The sequence below is a fragment of the Lathamus discolor genome, chromosome 1 (genome assembly GCF_037157495.1).
Source record: "Lathamus discolor isolate bLatDis1 chromosome 1, bLatDis1.hap1, whole genome shotgun sequence".
NCBI lineage: Eukaryota > Metazoa > Chordata > Aves > Psittaciformes > Psittacidae > Lathamus > Lathamus discolor.
In genome coordinates this window covers 101682311-101707370 of record NC_088884.1, presented here as the reverse complement: position 1 = coordinate 101707370, position 25060 = coordinate 101682311, and the positions used below count along the sequence as shown (strand labels likewise).

General features: G+C 39.9%; 1 protein-coding gene across 11 annotated transcripts in view; it reads left to right on the top strand.

The window, feature by feature from the left end:
* NR3C2 (nuclear receptor subfamily 3 group C member 2) overlaps positions 1-25060 on the top strand; it is a 210086-nt gene that overhangs the window by 127029 nt on the left and 57997 nt on the right. The gene's annotated exons all lie outside the window — the stretch shown is intronic.

Genomic DNA, 25060 nt, shown 5'->3' with positions numbered 1-25060 from the left:
TGGTCACGTTTGCTGGTAATCCCCTTAAGTGAGAGCCTGGTTACTGAGAAATCCCTGGTCATTGAAGTATAATTGGTTTGGCTTCTTGGATGCTGTGCTGCTGGGGTTTTTTTGTAGTGCTTAGTATAATACGACTGTAAATGGATAACTAAAGCATGAACGAACATTCAGATGGGAGTTTGCAATTGGACATAAATATATGTACGAGATCTTCTAAATCAAACAGCATAAAACATCCTTTGTGGGATGCTTTAGAACCTTAAAGCTATGGTGCTGCTTCTTAAGAGATTCCACTTCATAAAATGCCGTTATCTACCTGTTTTGGCAGCCTATCGGATCAGTGTTGTAATTTTCACTTCTAGTAGCAAATGGTATTTCCCTTCTACAACCCTCAAGGTTCAGAAAATTTTTAGAGCCTGAAAAGGCTCTTCCAGTCTCAGGTTAAGTAGTTAAGAGCTGAAAGGGGATAATCCTGCAAGGTTCCTTCAGTGAAACAATGTTAGAGATAAGCAACTTTGCAGTGTTGTGGCTGAAAGAAATTCTAAATAGATGAAACCTCAAAATAAACACATAAATACAGAAAGCCAGAATCGAAACATCTTTTTGTACCTCCTAATCCCATTTCAAATAAGAGAGTGGGAAAACAGTCTCCAGACAAAAAAAAAAAAAAAAAAAAAAGGAAAAATTAGATAAAATGTACATACAGATCTGTCTGTTATAGACAGAGGGAACAAGGCATCTGCTAGCATCTTGGATATAAATAGAGTGGGAAAAGGTAATGGCAGATCTCCCACTGCCTTAAAAGAAGCCAGGATTTCAGCCTTTTTTTGCAGCACAGTTTTAGGTTGTTGAAGGTTGGTTGGGAGAGCCTTTGTTAAGGTTTGTCTGGGCTTAGACTGAGGCAGTTTCGTTAGGTTTTATAGAAACAGTAATGGCCTGTGTTCATCTTTGAAGCCCGCAGCTCTATTGTTTAAGAAGATGAAATCCTGTAAGGCAGAATTATTACCTGTTTTCAGCCTATAGAATTGTTGGTGCCATCTCTAATGGTTGAGTTGCAAATCCAGACCCCTAAATAGGGAATTTGGATCAATCCGTTCCCCTGTGTCTTTCAAGAGATGGTTATGTGGGGCTTTTGCATCCACCTTGTCCACACTAAGAGCAAGCAGAAACAAGTAGGGGTCAGGTGAAAGGCTGCCAGGAGGTGCTGACACCATACTGGGGAGCTCCATACCTACTGTAGAACTGACGCAGTAACTGCGGAGTGCAGTGGCCAGTACATGAGCTTTCTCTGTAGGGTGTATGTCACCTGCAGTTGATGTAGGTGTAGCTGAAGCTTGAAGTCTGTGTTAAGACTGAATGCAGCAGATGAGAGCATGTTCTTGGGATTCACGTGTGCATGTGGCTCCTGTGCAATAAGGTTTACTGGCATCCTGTTCACGGGCAGCGTGGGAGACCCTTTCTTCTCCCGTTTCAGAGTGGCAGGGCCACCTGAGGCTACTGTGTCCTCTCCCACCCATTTCTGCTCCTCTGCATGGGTTCCTTCATTGGGTGTAGTGGTGGGCTCCAGGGGGTTTGAGCTTCTTGGAATATTTTTAGCTTGCTATTTTAAAAATTTGTTGGGGACGGTAAAAAAAATAGTGTGCAAAATCACAACTAAATATGAAAATAATGAATACCAGTGGCCTGTGTGGTCTTTGTTCCTCTGCACCGCATGTAATGATTTCTAATTGAGACTTAATTACACAATCACATACAACTTCTTCCATTAGACCTCTGCCTTGTTCATTGAACAGATTGGATAACGTTCAATTAATGAACAGCTATTCAATATCTTGTATTCTTCTCATTGCTCAGTATATGGTCCTGTGCCTTCAATTGCTGATTGCTATTCATCCCTTGCTCAGAATACATAATTACTCATTTCTGACAGAGGTTTTCTGTGGTGCTCATCACTATAATATCTAAGTGCTTCACAAACATTGTTTAATTTACCCTTGAAATACGAGATAAGATAAGTAGTTATTACCCTTGTTTTACAGTCGAGGAGCTAAGACACATGAATCCCAGACATATCCACTGATTTAAGGCTTTTGATTTATGATATTTAGGGCAAAAATACTTGGCCTTTTCTAATGCTTAGTATGTCCAAAGTGCAATTCCCATTGATTTTACTTGCAGCTACCACTGCAAATCAGACTCTCGATCTCAAGTTGAATATTCAGGGAAAAAAGGAGGATAATTAGTGATTTTTCTTGGTTATTATAAAAGTAAGTCCATGGAAAAGGAGGTGCAGTCCTGTTCTCCAGGATCCAGTTCAGCTGCCTCAAGCATTGACTTTCTCTCCCTCTCTTTTCTGAATCTCTACAATCCTTTATGTACTCTGGGTTTTTTGGGTTTTTTTTTTTCAGTAGCTTGTGAATGTGGACTTCAAGGATAAGAGTCCAGATTCATCCTATACCGCAATCCACACTGTCCCCAGGATATGTTAGAGGTCTGGCAAGGTGGGACTAAGGGTGTAGAAGTAAGACACAGTGTAGTTAGAAACTTCGGTTAACACGTTGTAAAGATCAGAATTCAGGGTTTGAGGTGTTGGGAAGTCTGAGACTTCATAACCTGTTCAGGGACAGCAACAGGAGCAAGATTCCTAGGTGGTGGTCATGTGCAGGAAACACTGATGATGGTGGCACTTCCTAAATAGCAACAAGGCGCCTCAAGGTCGTAGAAGCTGTGCCTAAACCATTTGACTGATGTATATTTAGGAAGGCAGTAATCTAGCTTCTCTAGTACAGACTGTTAGAGGAACTGTTCCTTGTGTTAGAGGAAGTTTATGTTATGGATCCTCAAATCCATCCTTTCTTACCTTTGTTAACACAGTATATCCCAACATGTTTAATATCTCAGTCAGCCTTTACACTGTATAATTCTTCTGCACAGGTTACTGAAATGCATCATTATGATGTGGTTAATTTACCATCTTTTCTGAATATGCTGCAGATATTTTGCAGTATTTTTTTTTATTTTTTAGAAGCTACACTTTTATTCCTGTTGTTTTGTTTCAAGTTTCCTTGTGTAAAACTTCATCTAATACTGGTTATAGCATTTCTTTGGTATGAAAGATATGCCTTAATCAATTCATGACTTCAGGTCTATCAAAGGCTGTGCTAATGTGCGTAAGTTTATGAAAAGCGCACCATTTTGTGTGGATTAACTTCGTCCAAGTGTGTCACAGAATTGGTAAGATTGGGAAAGACCTCTGGAGATTATCTAGTCTAACTCTCCTGCTCAGAGCAGCTTGCTCAGCTTTGTATCCAGGTGGGTCCATCTGCGTATTTTCTTCAGTGGCACACCAGTACTATGACTAGTAATAAGAGCAAAAATCTGTAGTGGAATTGCTGGTTAAGGCAGTAGGTTTTTATGTTTCTTTAAACTACTCAATGCCTCTTACCTGAAAATGAATATCAGAAGAAATTCAAAAGGACTAAATAAATGCCTCAGAAAATAAATGTGAAAGGTTATATTTTAGGAATTTATTCTAGAGATTTAGAACGTAGGCTGACTTTCAAGTCACAGGGTGAGAAAAATACCAAAATGGAAATACCCTCTGCAGTGGAAAGACAGATGCATTATTTTAAAACACAATGTCATGTCCCTAAAACAGAAAACCAATATTACATTGGTTTAGATGAAAATCGGGTTTCTTTGAAGCTTTCGGTACCATTCTTGCAAGATGCCAAGAAAAGGTTTTGCCAGTTGTGTGCTGCTGGCTATTCTGCTAAACAGAGTATTTTGAATACTGTGTAATCTAATGTTTCACACCTTTTCCAGAAAAGGTGTCATTACTATCAGTGTTCATGCAGTTGTATCAGATTTGTACATCTTGCCTCACTTGCCTTTAGTTCTTTTTGATTCTTGATGAAAATTGTATACAGACTACTCATGGATTTTCTTTCCACTCATTTCCTGTTCATGGCATATTTGCATTAATTTGGGCTACTACCAGGCATAAGAACTAGAGCGTAGTTCTCTCATTTGTACCCGCCTGTTTATTTTATTTCATCTGGAAATTGGTTTATGTTTCACTCTACTACAGAAAAGGACTGGACTTGAAGTTTCGTACTTCCTGTTGCAAAGCCCCCTCCCTCATTTCTTTATGTGTAACGAGTAACTAATGTGATTCGTGTAGTGGAAGCAGACATATGGCAAACGGTTCTCGCAACATCAGAACAGGGATGCTTATTACAGAGCAGACTGATGGATGATATTAAAAGAGGTAATCTTACTTTCTTAGGGAGAGACCGTATGATACTGTGTGTGGGAACAGATCAGAACAACCAAGCTGTAACTTCCTAACAGGAGCAGTTTAAGCTGCAGTTCGAAGGTTTCTGCAAAGCCTTTTCTTGACTAGACTAGGAAAATGCTTTTAATTTAAAGCTAAGGCCTATGGGGAAGAAGAGTAATAGCCCTGTACTTTCAAAACTTGGGCATTTATGCAAGTTTTCTATAAACAGTTTAGGAATCTAACTATATTATTCCATTTCTGAAAGGGCATTTTTTGTCTAGGGTATTTGGCTATAGATGAGTATTATTATATGTATTTTCAGAGACTTGTGCTGTAATTTTTTTCTAAGAATAATTATATATTTGGAGCTAAGCATTCAATTATTTATTCATCCATTTTCACCACGTGGACTTAGCAAATGGACTTGTGTTAGCCTATACACCATATCATGCATGCAGATTTCACCCTTAACAATACTGCTTGAAATTATGTAAGTGATAGGTGCTAATTTTCTCTGATACAACAGAATGATAATGATGGACTATTGGGAAAAAATAATAAGTACTTCTTAGCTTGTGTGCACTGGCATACTAAACTATTCATAAAATTAAAAAAGGGAATGAAAAAACACTAACCTATTTAAAAATGCTGTCTTTTACTTGCAGTCTTTTTAGTAATAACAGGAAGACAGTATTCCTACAGTGATGAAACCATATTCGTGAGGGAAACTATCAGGTCGCACATTCATTTGGGAGAGGGTGGTTGTTAATGACTTCACAGGCAAGATACATGCAGTCAGGCAGCTCAGTTCTAATACTCAAGTGGTTTATAGAGTCCTGAGAACTACAAGTGATATTTCATATCCTCATACATCTGCAGTGTCATCATGCAGGTACTCTGTGCTGAATGCAGGGCAGCAGGCGGTCTGTCAAGTGCAGTAGATACGTGTATATTTTAATACAACATTGAATACAGCTTTATGAAATTAAGGTGTTGGAAAACAGTGCAACCACTTGGTTACAGTGGTCACACCCCTTGTTTCTCTTCTGTTTTGTGAAGGAATCCACTGCCATGGAAGAAATTCAGAAGGAACGCCTAACAATTATTCCATCTTAATTATTCATTTGAAAGGAGGAAGAGGAAATATGACAAGGATGAGATCTTTCACTGACTGTTGAATAATAGAAGATCACTCGTGGAAAGCTTATGAAAAAGTGAAGGACATAAAAGCACAGGAAAAACAGATGTGCTTAAAGTGTTCTGTTGTAAGAGCAGGGTTGAACAGCAGAGGTTTCTTGAATGGAATTTGTGTACATTTGCTTGCTTGAGCATCCCTTTTTTCCATAGAGTTAGTAAATGTTCCAGAAATAGAGAACTGAAGGACAGTACCATCTTTCTAACTTTCATTTCAGTCCTCTATTGCCGTTCTCACACTTACTATATTTTCCGTTGCAATTCCATTAAGAACAGGAGAAAGTCCTTGTTACTGTCACGATTCTCTGTGTCCTTGAAGCCTTCAATAGCAAGCTCACAATGCAAGAATGATAAGTCACCAAGAAAAAAAAAGAGAGAAATGCTACATGTGCTTCTATAAGTAAAGGTGCCCACTTAGATTCAGCAGGCAAAGACAGATCTTAAATATTGCCATATAGTGCAGGTCGGGGTAATCCGGTATGCATGTACATTATGTGGATCATGGAATCCATAATCAAGTCAGTATGCATGTGAATTTCTTACATGTCTCATTTGAAGTGAAGATTGTCAACTGAAAAATTGAGGAAAATCCTTAGAATTAAACTATTTCCATCCAGATGTGGGACAGACTAAGATCTCAGCTGAAATAGAGGTTTAGAAAGAGAAGGAAGAAGGACCTATGGCATCTGGGAAGGGTCACAGAGCAGGCCAAGATAAAAACATTTCTCCCATTCCAGACAGGGAGGTAACATCTTAAAGTTACCAAGACTAATAGTGTCAAGACTAATAAAGCAAGATTAAAGTGGGAGGAGGATACTTGTTCATAAAAAAATGCTGGTGGTCGGGTCTGTCCTGTCTTTCTCACAGGATGAGCTGGCACGTGCTTAAGTTTTGTGAGGAAAAAGTTCTTTACCGTGAGGGTGGTGAGGCACTGGAACAGGTTGCCCAAAGAAGTGGTAAGTGCTCCATCCCTGGCAGTGTCCAAGGCCCGTGGGAGGGGTGTTGGAACTAGATGATCTTAAGGTCCTTTCCAACCCTAACTGTTCTATGATTCTGTTTCTCCTGTGCTTTTACCATGCACTTTGTATGCTTCCTCATCTCTCTAGGTCTGATAGGAGAATGGTTTACAAAGAGCAAACCCATTTGAGAACATGAGGAATATGTGCAACAACCCAGTCACTGCCAAAATTCAGGCTAAAGGACATAGGGGGCCATGTGGCTGAGTCTGTAAAGGGGTAAGATAGCAAACCTGTCCACAGAGGAGTGCAGTCAAAAAGGATTCTGGGGACAGGGGTCAAACAGGGTCACCTGTAGCAGTGCGACAGGCTGTTCTCCAGCACGTTTTCAGTAGACTGCTCATGAACTTACTGATAGCTGAAGTCAGTCTGTTGCTTCCCTTTCTTTCTTTAAGATGTGGACTTCTCAGTTTGTACGTGCAGTGCATATATTATGTTAATTTACCATTTGGCAAAATTTGTTGTATGTTCTCATTTTCGTTAATCAGCCTGTCTGGGTGGGTTTTTCCCTTTTACATTTTTTTTCCCCTGTGGTATATAAGCATACTTTACCTTTTGTTTGCTGGGAACCCTTGACCCTCAGCAGAACCATGGCTTCTCAGTGCTTGATTAGCTGGGCTAATTTCATTTTGCACAACTGTAACTGGTGGCCATTTAAAACTGCCAGAAGCCCACTGTGGGTTTCTCCTCGCGCCTGACCGTATTTGTGAACAGTGCATTAATCAGCACTCTCTGTCACACTTTCATGCTTATCAATGAGGGTTAACTGACCACTTCCTAGTAACAATGAAAAACAGGGGTCAGCACTCACTGGCTGAGCAAAGAGAGGATCTCACAGAATCACAGAATCCCAAGGGTTGGAAGGGACCTCAAAAGATCATCTAGTCCAACCCCCCCGCAAGAGCAGGGTAACCTACAGTACATCACACAGGATCTCTTCTGACTTGTGCTTTTATTCCTTCATCCTCAGGCAGCAACAAATGTGTCCGCTCCACCACTTAAACATGAACACTTATCTCTAAAGTTCATCTTAATTATAGATCAATCCATGTCACGTGTTTACCCAGTCGAAACAATCAAAACCACTGAGCCAGTTACCTAATTAAAGTCAATGCAATCGTATGTGCGGGAAAACATGGTTCAATTTAGCAGTCTCTTTCAGGAGTGTAGTTCTAGCCATCATGTAGTGTATGGATGTGGCACTCGACCTCCCCAGCCCAAAGCTTTTTATGATGGTTCAGCAAACCATGTCTCTCCCATCTTGTAGTTGCACTGGCACCCAGCTCCAGCTGCCGTATAGCAGCCTCTGCCTCACGTGGAGACCAGTACCCCAACCAGGGGGATGTCAGCCTTCTTGGAAAGCAGTTTCTCTCAAAAAATGCTAAAAGCTCTGAAAAACGGAGTTGTGGGAGTGGCAGGTCAGGCTCAATGCATTTGTAGACTTCTAATGGTTTTTGTCTGTCTTTGGCTTCAGTTTCCAATCTGTAGAGATGGTTGTGCCATCTTCTAGGGGAACTGTGCATCTTCTAGGGGAATTGAGTCTTAGGTTTCCTGTATTCAGCCCTAACAGTATAGAGAGAAATACTCTGTTGACTTTCTGCCTGCAAGTAATTTTCTTCCCATCTGTTTCTGTTTATCCAGTTACCACACATCTGCATCCCCTGCCCTTTCTGCTTCTGGCCAGCACTCACCTCTGGACCTTTCGTTTCTTCCTTTAGTCATCGGCTTCTGAGCTGTCAGACTCTCCTGACCACTTCTTTTCTTCCCTAGCTTCTCCAGTATCCTATCACTGACATCTGCATTCCTTCCCCCAATGCTTTTTTGGGGGTGCTTTTCTCCTTCCAAGTCTACTATCTCTCCAGAACTCCTGTCCTCTCTCTTCATTAAGCTCCTGGTGGTTCCCTTTACTCCCACAACCTATGCCTTGTTCCTCTTACTTCTAAGCTCTTCTTTTGCTGTCTCTAGAGAGTGGAATGGGGATTGTTTTGCATGGAGTCACTGTGCCAAAGCACCTCCTGGCACATGGAGGAGATGGCTTGAGCACAGGCTCAGCTCAGACCCTTTGCCCTGGTCCACACTCTTTGCAGAAGGGAACATTGGAGGTTGGCAGCCAACCTCTACCAAAACCTTTGCGAATCATATCACGTACAAACTGCAACTTTTCAGTGTTTTATACCATGATCCGTTACAATTTTAAGTGATAATGTATGAGATGGCAAAAGGCACATCTGTGGTATCAGAGCAGTGATGCTTCAAAGGGTCTGTCTCAAAGTGTGAAGGCTCTTGAGCTTCTCAAATACGTCTGTGAAAAATGTAACATGGGGGAAAACCAACATGTTTCTCCCTACCCTTATTCACAAACTTACTTTGCACTAAGCTTAGTATTTCTAGCTGATAAATTCTTACACTTGCAAAATAAAATTCAGCCTGAGGCAGACATCCAGCATGGAAAATTTCAGCCCTAACTGCTAATGTGTGGTAAAGTTATAAGCAATAGAAAATGAGGTCTTAAAATGAGAAGTGTCAGGCAACTTTAACTATATGTAGTCCTACAAGATCCACTGGTGATAATCTGTTTTTTGACAGAGTTCATCCAATTTGCAGATTCATTTTTACATATACTGTATGAAAAAAGGGACAAAAAGGACTCTCGGACTTACAGATACCACCTTGTAAGTAATGAAAGCTACGATCAACCATGCAGTCATTTTACCTTCTGCCAAACTTTAAAACTGTACTGCAGAAAGTCCATAAAAAAATCGTAATATCAAATAAAGGCACTGATGCGATGAAGTGGAGACCTGTTGACTTTGTGCCAGTTCTTCTCTTGGGCTCATAAATCTAAATGTAGGTTGCAGGTAAACGTTGAAGTCTGAAAATATTGCAGAAATTGTAACATAAAGCTTGCATTACTTGCATAAACAAAAGCCTAGGCTAGCATGCCGTTCAGATATGCATATCCAACAGAATTTTAGTAATAAATGCTGACTTTCCAGTAAATGCTGCAGAATTCTGTCTTGTTCCAAGTCTCCCCCCTTGTGTCGAGTTGTGTTGATTTTCCCCCTCCCCTCCCCACCCCCTGTTTATGAGCTACAACTCTGTCTGGGTTATTTCTCCATACTGGAACTATGAACTTTGCTTTTCTGGAGCATCACGAAGTGTTTTTAAGTGCAAGCTGGGTGAAGAGGTTTGGGCAGGCAGGTGGGGGCACAAGATTACCTTTAAGATAACATTTCTGGGAGGCCTCACCTCCTGGGAGAGGGGCTGGGGAATCCTACATGCCCCAACATGACTGTTGGCCTGGAATGTTGCTTGGTGATTATATAGCAAGCTGCACTCCAGCAGGCTTGTTTGCAGGCTGCCTGCAGCTGGGTTTTTATTTTCCTTATTGCTGTTGTTTTTATGGTTGGTTTGGGGGGGGTTTTTTAAGCATTTTTGTTTGTTAGTTGTTGCTTTAAAGATTGCATGCCAAACCTGTTTGGCATGGTAATCACCCATTCCCTAGACCGTATTCTGTCAGTGTCTACACAACTTTTAACTTGTCTTTTAGTAGAGCCCTGCTGACAGCTCAACAGTTATATAAAATGCTGCCTTCCTGAAAATCACTTCACAGCAATGTCGGTGCATGAGGAGCTAGGAGAATCCAGTTACTTTCCTGCTGGGATATAATATGTCATTTTTCAGAGCCATTCCTCCTGACTTATGCAGTTCGGGGTAAAAAGTGTTTGTTCAGTCAGGTCTCTACCTGGGCAGGGTAGCTTGGTTCTGTATGTTTGTGACAAAGACTGCAAAGACTTGTGTATGTGGATAACATGCTTTATTTTTAATAGTCCTGTTGTCTCATGGAAAATAAACTTTAGATGTGAATAACTTTCCAGTAGCAGCAATAACCTGAAATTTCAAGCAAAACAATCTCCATCTTTTATGGTAGCTCAGTTAGTCATAATTCATTCCTGGGAGGATTTCACTGGTATGTAGCCTAATTTTTTTTCCCCTTAATCTTATTCTCTTCATTAGGTCAAAATATTTGTGTACTCTTTATTCTTAAAATCAGGCACGTGCTTAAGTGCCCAAGGCAAAAGGGCTTAAAGCACGTGACTGGAGACTTGAACTAGGCTGTTATCATTTCCCGTCTCTAATTATCAGAGAAGTTACAGGCGGGTAAAGGGCTACTCTAAATTTTCTTGGTAAATCACTCCCTCTGGCTTCTAATCATTTCCGTTCCAGTTCTCTGGACTTCCTCCAGTTAGTTTATATCTTCCAGTAATGAAGTGCCTGAACTGCATACAATATTCCAGGTGTGGCTGCAAAAGAAATGCATGGAGAGCACTACCATGCCAACCTGCTCTGCTTTGTAATGCTCCTGCAGAAAGAGCCAGCGGTGTTACTGGCACTTAGTTCTCCTCTGCCGCATTGCTTCGTACATCCAGGTTATCTTCTTATTCCTAGGTTTTTCTTTCTAGGTTGAAGCTTTCCAAATTCTGCTTTGTTATTTTGCTTTGTTGTTAACTCTTTATTTTGGATTACCCCCTTGGTACATGCAGGAGCATTTTTTCCAACTGCAGTTTTATTGCCTGTTTCCTGTCTTTGCTTCTAATTTCTTTACACCCTTTTGTATTATTTTTCTATCTACATTTACACTGACAACTCCTATTCCCTTCTTCCTACTTCCAATGAAAAGATCAAAATAAGCAGTAGTCCCTCTGATACTCCACTGGGTATCTTCCCAATGTGATAAACTGTGCATTTGTCAGTGGCTTATCCTTAGTAGGAATTTGCTGTACAAAGTCTTCGTGGCAGAATTGATATAGGGTCTTTTCATCAAGTAAATTTAGCCAAATAATAACAATTAACTGGATTCTAGATTTCTTGCTTACTGTAAAACCAGGTTTTTCAGGTGAGGAATAGAAGGAGAGAGAAGTTAGCTGATGAGAAATGTAGTGGATAAAATGAACTCCGTGTTGTGCATCAGTGAATAATAAAATACATTTCCTGCAGGAGTGCATCACCAACAGTATTTCTGTATCTGTGTACTTCACCCTTTAAAATAGGTATTCCTGATCTACTGGATGGCTCAGCATCTTCAAGGGACCATTACTTTGGAAATAGGAGGGGTAAGGATGCTCCTAGAGGCAGGAGGAGTGTGCTGTGCCCAGGACGGAACTGCTGACTGGCAGTATTTTTTTTTTTTTTTATTTTTTTTTTTTAGCAAGAAAATAGTGGATTTTTGTTTACACTTACAGCCTGATTTCCGCTTTTACTCGGTGTAGACATCTATACTTAGATAACATAGAGGTAAAATACCGTCACTTCTATGCTGCAGTCTTCTATGTACATTGTACCAGGTATAAATGGCTTTGTACTCTTGGACTAGTTTCAGCTTTGCCTTGCCAAAAACACTACTGCAGAAGTGTGGACGTTCAAGAAGTCCAAGAAGGTCCGTTGAGACAATGGTGTGCATCTTGTGCGGGTCAGAGAAGCGTTAAGGAGGTGTCCTCTGGTCATACGTTCTCCCCACCAGGATCTACACTCCCCACTTTCCAGCTTTTCTTTGTCCTTCTAAAATTCCTGCCATCTGTGCTTCTACAGTATTTTGAGGTTTATTCTCATAGCTTTTTTGCCAAGCTGTAGAGCTGATGGGTAAGCTTAGAGGGGCTGTAATGGCAGAGCAAGTCAGGCTTCAGTTATCTCTTCATAGCGTCTATCCCCTTTCAAAAATTAGTTCATCTCCACTCTTCATCTTGTGTTACAACTACTTTAACTTCGGTTTTCTGGTTAACTAAAAGTCAGTCTCTCTCTTTGGAAAACCCCAAAACCCAACAATGAATCTTTCCACACAACTTCTTTATTATTTCTGCATGTGAGTTTTGGCTGTGCTCCAACTTTGAAATCATTATGCTGCTTCAGAGTGTAAATAAGTGGGACTGGATTAATAAGTTGTATGAAACATGGTGCCACACTTCATTATAATCCACTTATCAAAGTGGAAAAACCTTTTAGTACATAAAGTGCATCTGCTTTTAATTTTCATTTTGATCTTTTCTTTGTGTTTTCAGACACGAGTGTACCTGTTCAGGGAGGCTTTTAATGCTGGCGCCTGGTAGTTTCAAAGTTACTTCTGAAGATGGCAAAACAGAGCTAGGAAATTTGGGCTGTGTTAGGAAGAGCGTAGGACTGGATTATCCTCTCATAATTATAAACTGGGGTGCACTGCATCACACTGAAATCTGTCATAAGTAGAAGGCAGATAAGGTTTTTGATGTTAGTGACCTTTTTAAAATTTCCATTTTCGTAATTCAAATTTTATTTATCACTTTGGACTTATGTGTTTCAAACAAGTGAAATTTTGCCTTTAGTCACTATCATTTCTCAGAGATAAACACTAATTGCTTTTGATGCCAGGAGTGAAGCCCACCATTTACAGAATATAAAAATAGATTGTCAAGTATGTGAAACTGAGGTTAAACTTGTTATGATGGCTTAACACTAAATGACCACCACCCTCAATCAGCCATTTGACCACAGTTCTCTCTTTCAGGCTTTAGACCTGCTCTGTGTTGCTGAAGGGATTGGGCTTTGGCAATGGCTAACTTCTGTCACTTTAATGGGAAAATTGTTGTATTTTCTGAAAGTTAACCCAGAGGATTTTGTGCTGTTCGTATGCCTCTTGAGCAGTGACATTTCAGTTCACATGAGTTCGTATTACATAGCTACTTGCAGGAAGTTAAAATTAATTCAGTCTGCTTAGTACTACCAGCATGTTAATTGTGAAAATTGAATTAGAACTGTACAAAAATCTGTGTTCAAGCATGTCCCTTGTGAAGTTAAATGAGAATAGACCAAAGAGTTTTGTATTTGTTTTTTCTTAAATGTATTTGATACAAGAGGTGAGGATACATACCATGAAGGAGCAGCTGCCCTAATCCAGAGGTCTTTATTTTCACTGAGCAAAACGAATTTTGAAATAGAAGTTATATCAATTAGGCAGAATGATCTTTGAAAGTAGAATGGAGTTATTTGCTTTATAGCTTGATAATGTTGTATTTGTGTCCAAAGATGACTTTTTTTCTGGTTGTCCTATGTCTATTTTTGTCGGTTTTGCTTTCAGTGACCACCATCATTTGGGCTGAAATTCGGCGTATTTGTTTTAACCTAAATATCTATTCCTCAGTAATGAAGTCCTGATCCTTTTAAGATCTCACTCTGGCACATGAGTTGTGAAAAATTTGCTATGCATTACAAGGTGACTTTTTTTTTTTTTTTTTTAATTTTTATTTTTTTCCCCCTTTTTAAACCCCAATGGTAACTTTGTAGGTGTTGAAAATGCCAGATGCAGATTGAGTCATCTGTGGCTTTAGTTGTTCAAGACCTAGCATGATTCCATTGTGAAGGATCACTGCTTGATTTATTTCTCTGCCAAAGCAAATTGCAACTCCCAGTGAAAAGGTGCACTACTGAAAGCATGAGTCTGGCACCCAGCACAATGGCTGTCACTGAAAGGCAAGATTTGCTTTCGCCTTGAGGTCATGCTGGTGCCATAGCCAGAGATGTCGAATCCAGCACACCTGAAAAAAGGGGCCATGGGGCTGTCACTTGCAAGATGATGTCCAGTGAAATTTGGTTTAATTAGATGAAGCTTTGTTTCATCAGTAGTTTTGCTGCCATGAGGCTGGATGAGTAAGCAAAGGGTGAAGTGGCTGTTTTCAGGGGTGCAGAAGGGTTGGCCTGTCCTGTTCAGGTGTTTGTGAGGAAGGACTGTGGGCAGAGGTACCTGACAAGCCTGACCTGAATTGAGGGTGTGGAGAGGGCTGGGACCCATGGCTCTGCAGCCTGGAAATTCTGCACCGACTACAAGGGCATTGCTTGTAAAGATCCATTTATTCCTTCGTTATAATTATCAAATCTTTTGCTGTCCCTTCATCCTCTTTCTTCTGACTGTGTTCTGTCAGAATTACCTGGAATAACAGAGAGCTGAGGTTCCTGATAAAAACAAATGGGGGGGGGGGGGGGGGAAGAAGGTATATGCCTACCTATCTATTTTCATCTTTCAAAGGGTAAAATAGACTTCTCTTTAAAAAGCCAACAAACAAATGCAGAAGACTTTCTGAGTTCATTTTGGTGGGTATCTTACGTTACTTTGGTCAACATTTCTGTGTTGGGGATATCGAGAGATTCTGCTAAAAGGCTTTTGCAGTGGTATTCCTTGCAGCTTTTCAAATAAAATTATTACTGGCCAGGGTTCCAGAGGAAAAGATTTGTCAATGTATCTGCTGACAATATTTTAAATTATCACTATTATTTATAATAATATTCATCATTATGAATTTAGCATATTTCCAGTCTGAGCTGTAGTAAACTGTACATGAAAAATGCAAGAGAAAAATATGCTTTGAAGATAATGTGTCATTCACACAGAATAAAATTTATGATCTGCTGAGCATGCTAAATGCAAGAACACAACAGACTTGAACTTCAAAATGTTTGCAAAAACCAAAGGGTAGCTACTTAAAAAAAAAAAGTTAACGGAACATTTTCGCTGAGATCAAGAGTTGGGAAAAGTTTTACTTGGTGAAACAAACTGCCTATGCTGCCTATTTTTTCTAGTAGTATCTTATATAAATAGCATGCGTCTCATTGAAGGAGTTTGCCCAGAATTGCAAATTATAAAGTGGAGTTGCAAAACATGGAATTAATGCTCTATAGCTTCATTTTTTCTGTCTGTCCTGTGAGAAGAGAACTTGTCTCTTAGTTTTCCTGTTCCATATTATTAAACAAAGACATTTTGATACATGCCTGGATGTTATCACTAGGATGGTGTGACACACTAAGCTGTTTGAAATAGTGAATAGTGATAACAGGTTTCAACCCCGTATACACTTACGAATACAAATGTTTTTACAGAGGTGAACATTTTCAGCAGAGTACTTACTGAAGGAGTGTGGCTTAGGGAGCCATACAGTCAGCTAGAAATCTTTACATTACCAGTTAGTGCTCCATATTCCAGAATACATCAGTGCACACTCTTAAACATTCCCTTCAATGAACTTGATATAAATCTTATATTACACAGTGTACTTCCTGAAATCCAGTTGTAACAGTTGTGGAGCAGGATATACAACATCATGTAAGTAAACGTAGCAGAGCAGTTGACCACATTTATCAGCAGAAATGGAAGGTGTTTCAGTTGCAGTTCAAGATTTTTGCATGATGCTTGTTCAAAAAGTCTTTCCAGTCCTTCTAGGCTATTTCTTGTACATTGAAATTTTCCACTAAAGTGCATTGAAATTTGTAGTATGTCAAGAATGTCTTATCAGATTTTTAGCATGGGAAAGCAGAAGTAGACACCATGCATACAATGTGAACTCTTATAAATCCGTCCTATATACCATTCTGCGGATAACAGCATCTAGAGACTTCAAAATTAGTCTTCAGTTAAAATTTAAACCAAAATGAAAATTTGGAAACTTGCTGTGAAAGAAAATGCTGTAAAATATTAGATGTGTGATTCTGTCAAAACTTCCTCTAAAGCCCTAATTCTCACTCTTTATATTGCTGTATCCATTATAATCTAGAATCAAAAGCAGTTGAACTGAAAACCAGTTTCAAAACAGAAACAAAATGATTTATCTCAATAACAGGATCCTTTCAGTGTCTGTAGATATTTCTCCTTGGTTTTCCTCCTAAACAGATTTTCAGTGCTGTGTGGTTTCACCGAACCGGAAATGCTTTGCGAAGATCAGACACTTTTCTTACTCCTTTTCTGTGCTATCTGGTATCATTCAGCATTTTTTTGACCACATATAAAGGCAGTTACTGCATAGTCATGTGGCCATCTTTAGACTTCCAACATGCTGAACCAAAAGCTTTCTGAGCTCGTCTGGATTTCAGGAGGCCCCAGCTGTCCTCTGTGACTCACTGTTGATGTGGCTCTTTGGTATGAACTCTGCCTCCTGTGGAGATGACAGGAGATGATAGGGAGCCCTGGGGATGGTTTCAGAACCAGTTTGGGGCATATCTTGTATTGAAGGCTTTGTGCCTCTGGATTATGGCATAGCTGGCACACTAGGCACAGGCTTGGAGAAGCTTTCAGAATTCTGCAGCAAGTTTTAAGCACAGCAGCAGAAAGCGTGCTCATGTACCTCAAATACGAGATATGTATATTTTCTTGCTCACTTGTCTCACTGTTAATAGGTTTCAACCCTGCTGGATGGTTTCTCCTGTAGAAAATAGTAACCTCTTTTGGGCTACATCCCATGCTCCCTTGCCAAATTTCCTCTCTCTCCTTGATCCCTCTCATCGGTGCCCTTTCAGTCTGCTTAAAATAGTGAGTGAGAACCATTTTTATAACTTCTCGTCTCCTTTGCCAGGATCACCAGACTGTACCAATTGTTTTTCTTAACCTGATCTCAGCCCACGTGTGAAGGCAAAATTCCTGGGAACAGTGAAGGAGCAGGAGACGGTCTCCATGTTGAAATCGGCAGAGCATTGGAGTCAGTGTTCTTAAGTGTGGATAGAGAGTGCATAACAGTATGGCAATTTAAAAACACTCACGTATAAAGCATGAGAGAACACAGCCCTCCCTGCTCCTCTTCCAGAAATAAAGGGAATCGGCTTTGTATCTGTAGTCACAGTTGGAGGAAGCGCTGCTAGTTCATCTGTGCCTTCAAACTTGGCTTTCTGGAGGAAACAAATGCAATGGTTAATGTGCAGAGCATTAAGTCATTGTTCATGACTTAATCACTGCCTAAGTACAACCTGCAGCTCTTTCTCTGGGATACTGAGTAAGAATCAGTAGCATATTTCAGATTAGAGAGAGGAAGAAGACCGGGTGATCACAGGCCGACACGCTGGCTTTGAGAATGTTCTTGTCAACACTGTTTAATTATAACGTTATAATTAAATAGCAGTTAAACACAAGGTTTAAAATACATAGAAAATATAGAAAAACACTGTGTTGCGGAAGTTTGTTCATTATTCTCACTATTTGAGCACCAACTGATATGTGCCTGTGCTTTTAAAAGAGCTCTAGCTGGGTTTTGTAGACCCTACAGATAATGATGCTGTTGAGATTATGGTTTTATCCATGTCTCGGGTAGTTTTAGTACACTTTGCTTGGGTGTATGAAATGAGCTGTAGCCACACCTTTGACTTCAGTGTAAATGTGCCCTGTGAAATCGCCAGTTACATGCTGAATGAAGGAAATGATACATTGATAAATCAGAAGACTGAAGAAAAGTCGTGGGGCAGGGGAGGGGTAAAAGACAGAAGATGAAAGTGGGTAAAGGAGAGGATTAGCAAATAAAATTTACTGAAGGAAAGAAGGGGGGGGGGAGTAGAAAGTAAGAAGATATTAAAAAATACTGTAAAAATGGTAGATTAATCCAGTAATATAAAAAGGCAGAGAAACTGAAAGATGGCCAGGGATCTAGAAGCAGCAGAAGGTAATTGGGAATGAGAAGCAAGCAGGAAATATCCCAGATGAGGTGAATATTTTTGCCAAACTCAAGACAAATTTTAATTAAGTCTGTAATTTATCATGAAGGAAGGAAAGCTCTAAATTCTTGCTTCAGAGAAGGATTTAGACTATACCTGTGTTATAGGCACACTCTTTAATAATGTTAATAGATTGATATTGTCTTGAGCAATTAGCAAATAGTCTTTGTCTGCATCCAAAAAGCACGTTATCTGGGAATGATACAGTCAGAAGAGTAAAGCTGTTCAGTAATAAGGGAGATAAACCCTGAAGTCAGACAGAATTTTGGGAGACCCTGAGGTTCAATATCTAAAATGCAAACACCGACCATTTGTTATATGAAATGAAAGGACAATATTTGTATCCAAGTTCTGTCCCTTGTCTGTGGCATTTATAAGCTTATTCTGCATCACACACAAATCTCAGCATGTGGAATTGAGTTTATTAGTTTACCGTGGTCAGACTGGACTGGTTTAAACAGAGCTGAGGAAGTTAATTATCAAATGTCTCAGGTGGGTCTAGCAATAAGTAACTAGCTATGGAGAGAGGGACTGGCGGTGGCTGCAGCCTTTGGAGCTGCGGCAGGGGGACGGGTCCTGCTGTTGCATGCGGATGGCCGGCTGGGAGGGACTGCCCTAATCTGTTTCCCAGGTTGTTCGAACCAGTTCAAGAGCAGTAAAACAAGGTTATGTAATTGACATGTGATGTAGCCTAAAATAGTGACTGCAAACATAGGCTGCTGTTGCTGGGCAGTTGTCAACTGCTAAAAAAAAAAATAACAAATCCTTCAACTGTCTAACAAATGGACCTTTTAAATGAAAATGCAGTTTTGATTTCCATTGAATGGAGGGTATTTTCCTTTTTATTAAACTGCGAGAAACAGAGGCTCTGTGAAAGCTGAAACTTGGAAAGAGATTCATCATCGTCCTTAACTGTGCCAATTTAGTTGCAAGTACCTACCCACTGCAGATGGTGAAATAGAAACCTCAGGTATATGCAGTTTGTTTCTTGATAGTGTTGGTACAACTCCTGTCAAACAGAAAATGCTTTTCTGTATGTAAGAGTCATTGTGACAATTTTACCATTAATTTTATTTACATGCTGGCCGTTAAAAGGTAGAAATAGTTTATTTTTATCAATTAAAAGAGCTTATCTGGATTGCAGAGACGACAACAGTTTCACAAAATCTGTGAATGTTTCGGAGCTGGATGAAAGGAACGCATCACATAGCTCAGTGAGCATAAAGGAGCTGTTAGGATGTACAGATTATCTGATTTTTTGCTGTAGGAAGCAAAGCCCTTCATTAGGGCTGCATCAGAAAGCAGAAAAAAACTGGTGTTCTCTTTTCTGACCAGGTGCTCTTGAGGTGAGAGGGCTTCCTTAGAAAATCCTGATGATTTTCTGCAGCCTTTCTTTGCCTTTCCTTCAGCAGGGAAGGTCTCTAAGGCAGGTCAGAAGGGTTGCAGGGGCTGGGCTCATTCAATCCGACAGTCTGTTGTGTAAAGCGAAGGGACAGAGTTGAGCAGTAAGTAACATTTATGGAATTGAGGGAAATCTAGTGTAGAATTGCAGACATTCAACCCACATTTTCCCCCTGCCCCCCATTCAGCAATGTTATTAGGAGTAACTTCAGTAAATTTGTTGGTTATAGATTAACCGCCAAATACAGAATAATAATTATGCTGGTAAATACTGATAGGAGCAGTGGGAGTATCTTTAGAGGAGGTCTGGGCACTAAGGTAATAGTGTTAGCACCTATACATGCCTATTCAAACAGGTGTAAGTAGGTACTCCAAGCTGTAAGACTTTTGCACTTACCATTGTTATGGAGATAATCTTCCCACATGGGAAATACAGTGAAATCTAAGCCCTTATTCCAGTCCAAAATCTGCGAAAGGCCAGGCTGGATGAAGATTTGAGCAACCTGGTCTAGTGGAAGGTGTCCCTGCCTGTGACAGGGTTTTGGAACTAGGTGGTCTTTAAGGTTCCTTCCAACCCAAACCATTCTATGAGTCTATGAAAAGGATCCAACCTCCGACATGCAGATCTGCAAGTCAGGGCTGAAGGTGGCTTTCAGCTCCTCTCTCTGCACACCCTGGAAGAAGGCTTAGCTGCTCTGGCAACCTGCAGGGAGAAGACAACTTTGTCTGCAATTTCATGAGTCAAAGTAATAATTCTCATTGTGGAGGAATAAGGAAAGTTTGGGCATTTTACATGCATTCTGATGTGCTTCAGTGCAATGCTATTTTAAATGTTGAGGTTTTTTCAAACTACTTCTGCTTTCTTTGGTCCTTAGCTGTGCTGCCACTCCTGTTTTTTCACTTTCCTGTCTGTTTGCAAGGCCTCATGAATCATGTCTATGTCTCAGGACCCAAAGCCTGCTCTGCTTTAAGGCGTCATACCTGGAGTGGCTTTTGGACTTTTCCCGTACCTTTCCCAGGGGATGTTGTAGTGGGCGTGTAGTTCTAGCAGAGAGAAAAAAGAGAGCTGGCTTCCCAGGTAGCAGGAGAGAACATGGAAGGCAGCAGTGCTGCAGGAGAGGGGCTGGGCGTTAGTGGCACACAGGCAAGCATGAGTCAACAACCTAATGCCATTGCCAAAAGCCAGATATGGTCCAGGATTGCGTTAGCAGGGTTGTTGTGTGCAAGACGCAGGAAGTAACCATTTTATTGTCCTTAGTGATGGTGAAACTCAGCAAGAAAAATGCACCCAGTTTTGGTCACTCTGTTTTATGAAAGAAGCTGTAGGAGAAAAAGAGGAATGACGACAGATTTAGGAAACATGACCTATGAGGAGAGATTGAGAGAACTGGATTTGTTTAGTCTAGCAAAGAGATGGGGAAAATAAATCTTTCGATAGGCATGAGATTGCTGTAAGAAGGTAGCAATCTATTACTCTGTATGTCTTAGATTGCTAACATCTCTTTCAGTTACAGAATATTCCTATTTGAGTTAAATGCAAAGGGAAAAAATCACAGCTTCAATGCTATGTAATCAACTAGCCTGATCACATGGCTTATGAGGAAGTTGGAGAATACCTTTCTTCAGAAGGTTTTGAGACAAACTTAGAGAAAGAGACAAAAATAAACCCAACCCAAACCTGCCTGAATTGTTAGGCTAGTCTTATGCTTTCATGAGTGGGCTTGAATTAAACAGTCTTTGGGTGCTCTTCCAGCACTATGCTACTTCTTTTCCTTACAAAATTTAACATCTGATCATAGTAGTTGCTATTTTAACAAGAGAGCAGAGATGTAGAAGACTCATCAATGATTTGCAGTTCCTGACTTAGACTTCAGAAAACTGGGGAAAAAAGATAATTTTTTAGGAGGAAGATAAGACATGGAATATTTCAGAAATTTCTGTACTTTTCTAATTTTGCCTTAGACAGTAACAGAAACATTACTGATGAGAAATACCTACACCCCATTCCTACCGCAGCCTTGCATGGCTGGAAGTATCACAGCCCCTCGAAGAGTGCAGCAGCACTCTGCACACAGACAAAAAGCTCATATTAGCAAGTGAGTTTTTGGAACCAGTGTCTCAGTCATTGTACTGGAGTTTTAAACTGGGGAAAAGCACAACTTCTGCTGCAGCCTCACTTTGGCAGCAATTCATAGACCAAATAAGAACAGCTTTTTTTCCCTCCTTCCTTCACTGCTGAATTTGGCTTGTTCAAGAAAATGTAGGAAGAGGGAAGACTGAACTTTATGAATGCTTTGTTTTTGTTTTCTTTTGTAAGCCTGTGAAAGCAGGGAATTAAAGAGTCTTTGCAGGTAAGAGAGTTGGAAATACTAAAGTGTTTCTGTGCGCACGTTTGGATGTGTCTTTCTGTGGTGTGTAGTGACACAATAACCTGGAAAGTGCAAACCCAAATATATCTCTAGCTTTACTATGAATAGGACATATCTCTGTTTCTTCTTAGTGTGTAACTGTGTAGTACCTGTTAATTATTTATTTTGAACAGGAAATTTTCCTGGCATCTTTTGTAACTCTGTATTTTAGATGGAACAGGAATTAGCTCATAAAAGTGCACTTAATGGTAGCATATGTAAAAATTACTTTCATCTTAATGCTTTTAGCACATGGGTGATGAGAATTCGATATCTACTCTGTCACTTTCCAGCCCACTTGTGAATGATTAAACTGGATAAAAAAAACCCAGCTGTATTAAACTAAACACAAACTACACAAGCAGATCAATACATATCTTGAAAGAGTTAGAGATCTCGCACTACAAAAGCATCAGCCTCTTTGCAGAATGGTCTTGCACTTCTTGAGATCCTGAAGAGCCTTGGAGGTCTTGAGAGTTGCATCAGTTTCAGATGTGTAGGTTTTTGTTTTGGTTCTGATGTTGATGATCATGACTGGGGCTCACAATACACAGATGGAACATACTGATTCATTATGACTCTCTTTGCTTTACTAGCTTACTTTATCAAATTGGTTGTATTTGAAATGTACCATATTTGATTGCATGAAAATCTGAAGCCATTTTTTTCCTTATAGATAAGTATTTTAACTGAAAAATTGCTCATTATTATTTCATACCTGTATTCTACATAGAGGGTTTTCCTGAACACTGATCTCTTCCTCTTTTTAAGGATTTTCAAGTTACTTCTATTAATGTAAGTCTTAAGATGACTGTGGTTATTTGTGTTTTTTTAGAAATTTAAAACAAATAAATAAATACAAGAAGACATTTGTTTTTTGGAAAGACTTTCGCCTTGCCTACTAGAAAATCTCCTTAGAGATTTTGTACCATACATTACTATTCAGAGTTGTATGATTCAAAAATTGATCAACCTTTACTAAGTTAATGTTTTCTGAAATCATTTGGCCTAGTAGATAGGCTAGGAAGTAATAATTGCAGGCTACCTAAACCATTTGAAGGGTGAGTTAGGGAAGTATTCTGCTATTGCAGGAACATTTCTTATGAAGTCACAGTATGACAGTGATTGAAACAAAAACATTTGCACAATTCTTAAGAACATGACCCAAGTAATTATCCTGGAGTCCATGAATGTTAACCTCTTTTTATTAAACCCATTAGCTTTTGAAACCAGTAGTGAAAAATGTTGACTTAACAGGTGTACAGTTTCGAAGAGCAAACTGCCTTCAGGGTAATTCTGCAATGGGGTTCATTTTGCAGCATTAGAGCTGACTTGTCATATTAATAGCCTGCACCCGCCTGTGGCAGCCTAAAAATGGTATTGCAGTACTCTGTGATGCACAAAGGACATTGTATGAGCACTGAGCAGTCGTACTAGCATTCCTAGCAGAAAAATAATCATTTTTCCCCTCTCCCCACAAAAAGATGCTAAACTAGTATTTTAAGGATATGTAAACCATCTTTATATACTGTATATATACCATATATTATTAAACACTTCTGTTTTCCACTTTGATTTTACTTTCATGCTGTCTGCATGAAATTTCTTCAGATGTGCTCAGTTCAGTACAGAGGAAAATTATAAATAGGAATCAAGTTGACTTTTCTCTTGAGTATCTGGTTTATGTATTGATCATATAAACTAAACGTGTGTTAGCAAATCATTTGGTGATTAGCTGAATTTAATCTTTTTCTTGTTTAGCAGGCATACTAAAAGACCATCTGATAGATACTGGTGCCATCACTATATTGCACAGTTTGATTTTATGCCTGGCATAACTTCATGAGCTCATATTCATGAATTAGTTTGCATAGGTTTTGTTGTTTTGCATCTGTGTCACAGTGCTAGGTAAGGTCTCTTAATAAAAACCCTTATTCGCCCATCTGCTTGTTTAAACATCTAAAGCATTACCTGAATGAGAATACCTTTGCGATCCTACAGTAACACTTCTCTCACTCAAATAAGATAGATTCTCTTTGTATGAGATGCTCAGTGAAGACATGCAAGAAACAGCCCAAGCTTCAGTTCACTGTCTAAATAGGTAACATTGGGTAAGGGTGAAGGGAAGTCAGATGCAGAGATAGAAAATTACTGATCTGAAGTTTGAAGGCAAATTCTTGAAAGACCCCAAAACAAAAGCCAGGTCTTCTGTGCTGAATGAATATTCTTTGTCTTTTCCTGAGAAAATGTGTTTGTTGTGGGAAATGTTTTGGCAAACATATGTTATACCTCTTGTCCTGCAGCAGCTCTGTCCCCTTATGGAAGCTGCATGTTTGCTTTTGCTCCCTGCATGCATCAGCCTCCTGTGTATTTCAAGTGCAGCTCTGCTTCTGAGCCATGCCTGAGCTTCCTGTCTCCACCTACAGCTGGTCCTTTCTTTGGTCATAGGCATCAATTTAACATTATTGGTGCAGCTCTGGTGTTTCGGCACATCTTGTGTTTTGGTAGGGAAGCCTGCTCCCTTCATAATGTGCTTAAGAGTCTCTCTGCTTAGGTGCTGGCTGACGTTACTGCATTTGCAATGAGAATTGCTGTTTTTCCTCTACCTTGCATTTCAGACATCTTTGTTACAAACTGGTGTTTAGTAAATAGTTTCTTACCTTATATCTAAAATGCCTGTCCCTGAGGCTCAATAGTTCTTACAGCGCCCACTACGTAAGTCTGCAGTACGCCGTTGTGTTTTACACTGAACTGTTTTTTGAACTTTGCATGCTGGCAAATCCTGCAGCTTGCTTTAGAGTTTGCTTTATTTCTGTGTCCTATCACCCTTCCTCTAGAAACCCTTTGCATTGCTTTTGATTGCATCTGCTGCAAACCATTTGTTCTGGCTTCCCCAGATCCCTGTGTGCCACCTCTGGATCGAGGCAGCTAAAATAATCTTCTTTCATGCTGCACCAGCCCTTCATGGGTTCTTTTATTCTTCCACCTCAAACTAAAGCGCCTTACTTTGAAAAGTCCATGTGGTGGTCCCCTCATCTGATATGCTGCATCTGTTTGCTCTACCTATGTTCCTCCCACAGAGCAAAACGTCTTTTGAGTCTCTGAGTTGTTAAATGCCAGCCTGTTTCTCTGGTTGCCATGTATTTCCCTTCTACTAAATGTTGTGCGTTAAATACCTGCTGTCTCCTCAGAAGTGCTTTCGTGGGGCTTTACAGGACTGAAATAATATGGTTGTGATTTATGCCTGTTTTGATAAACCCTTAGAAACC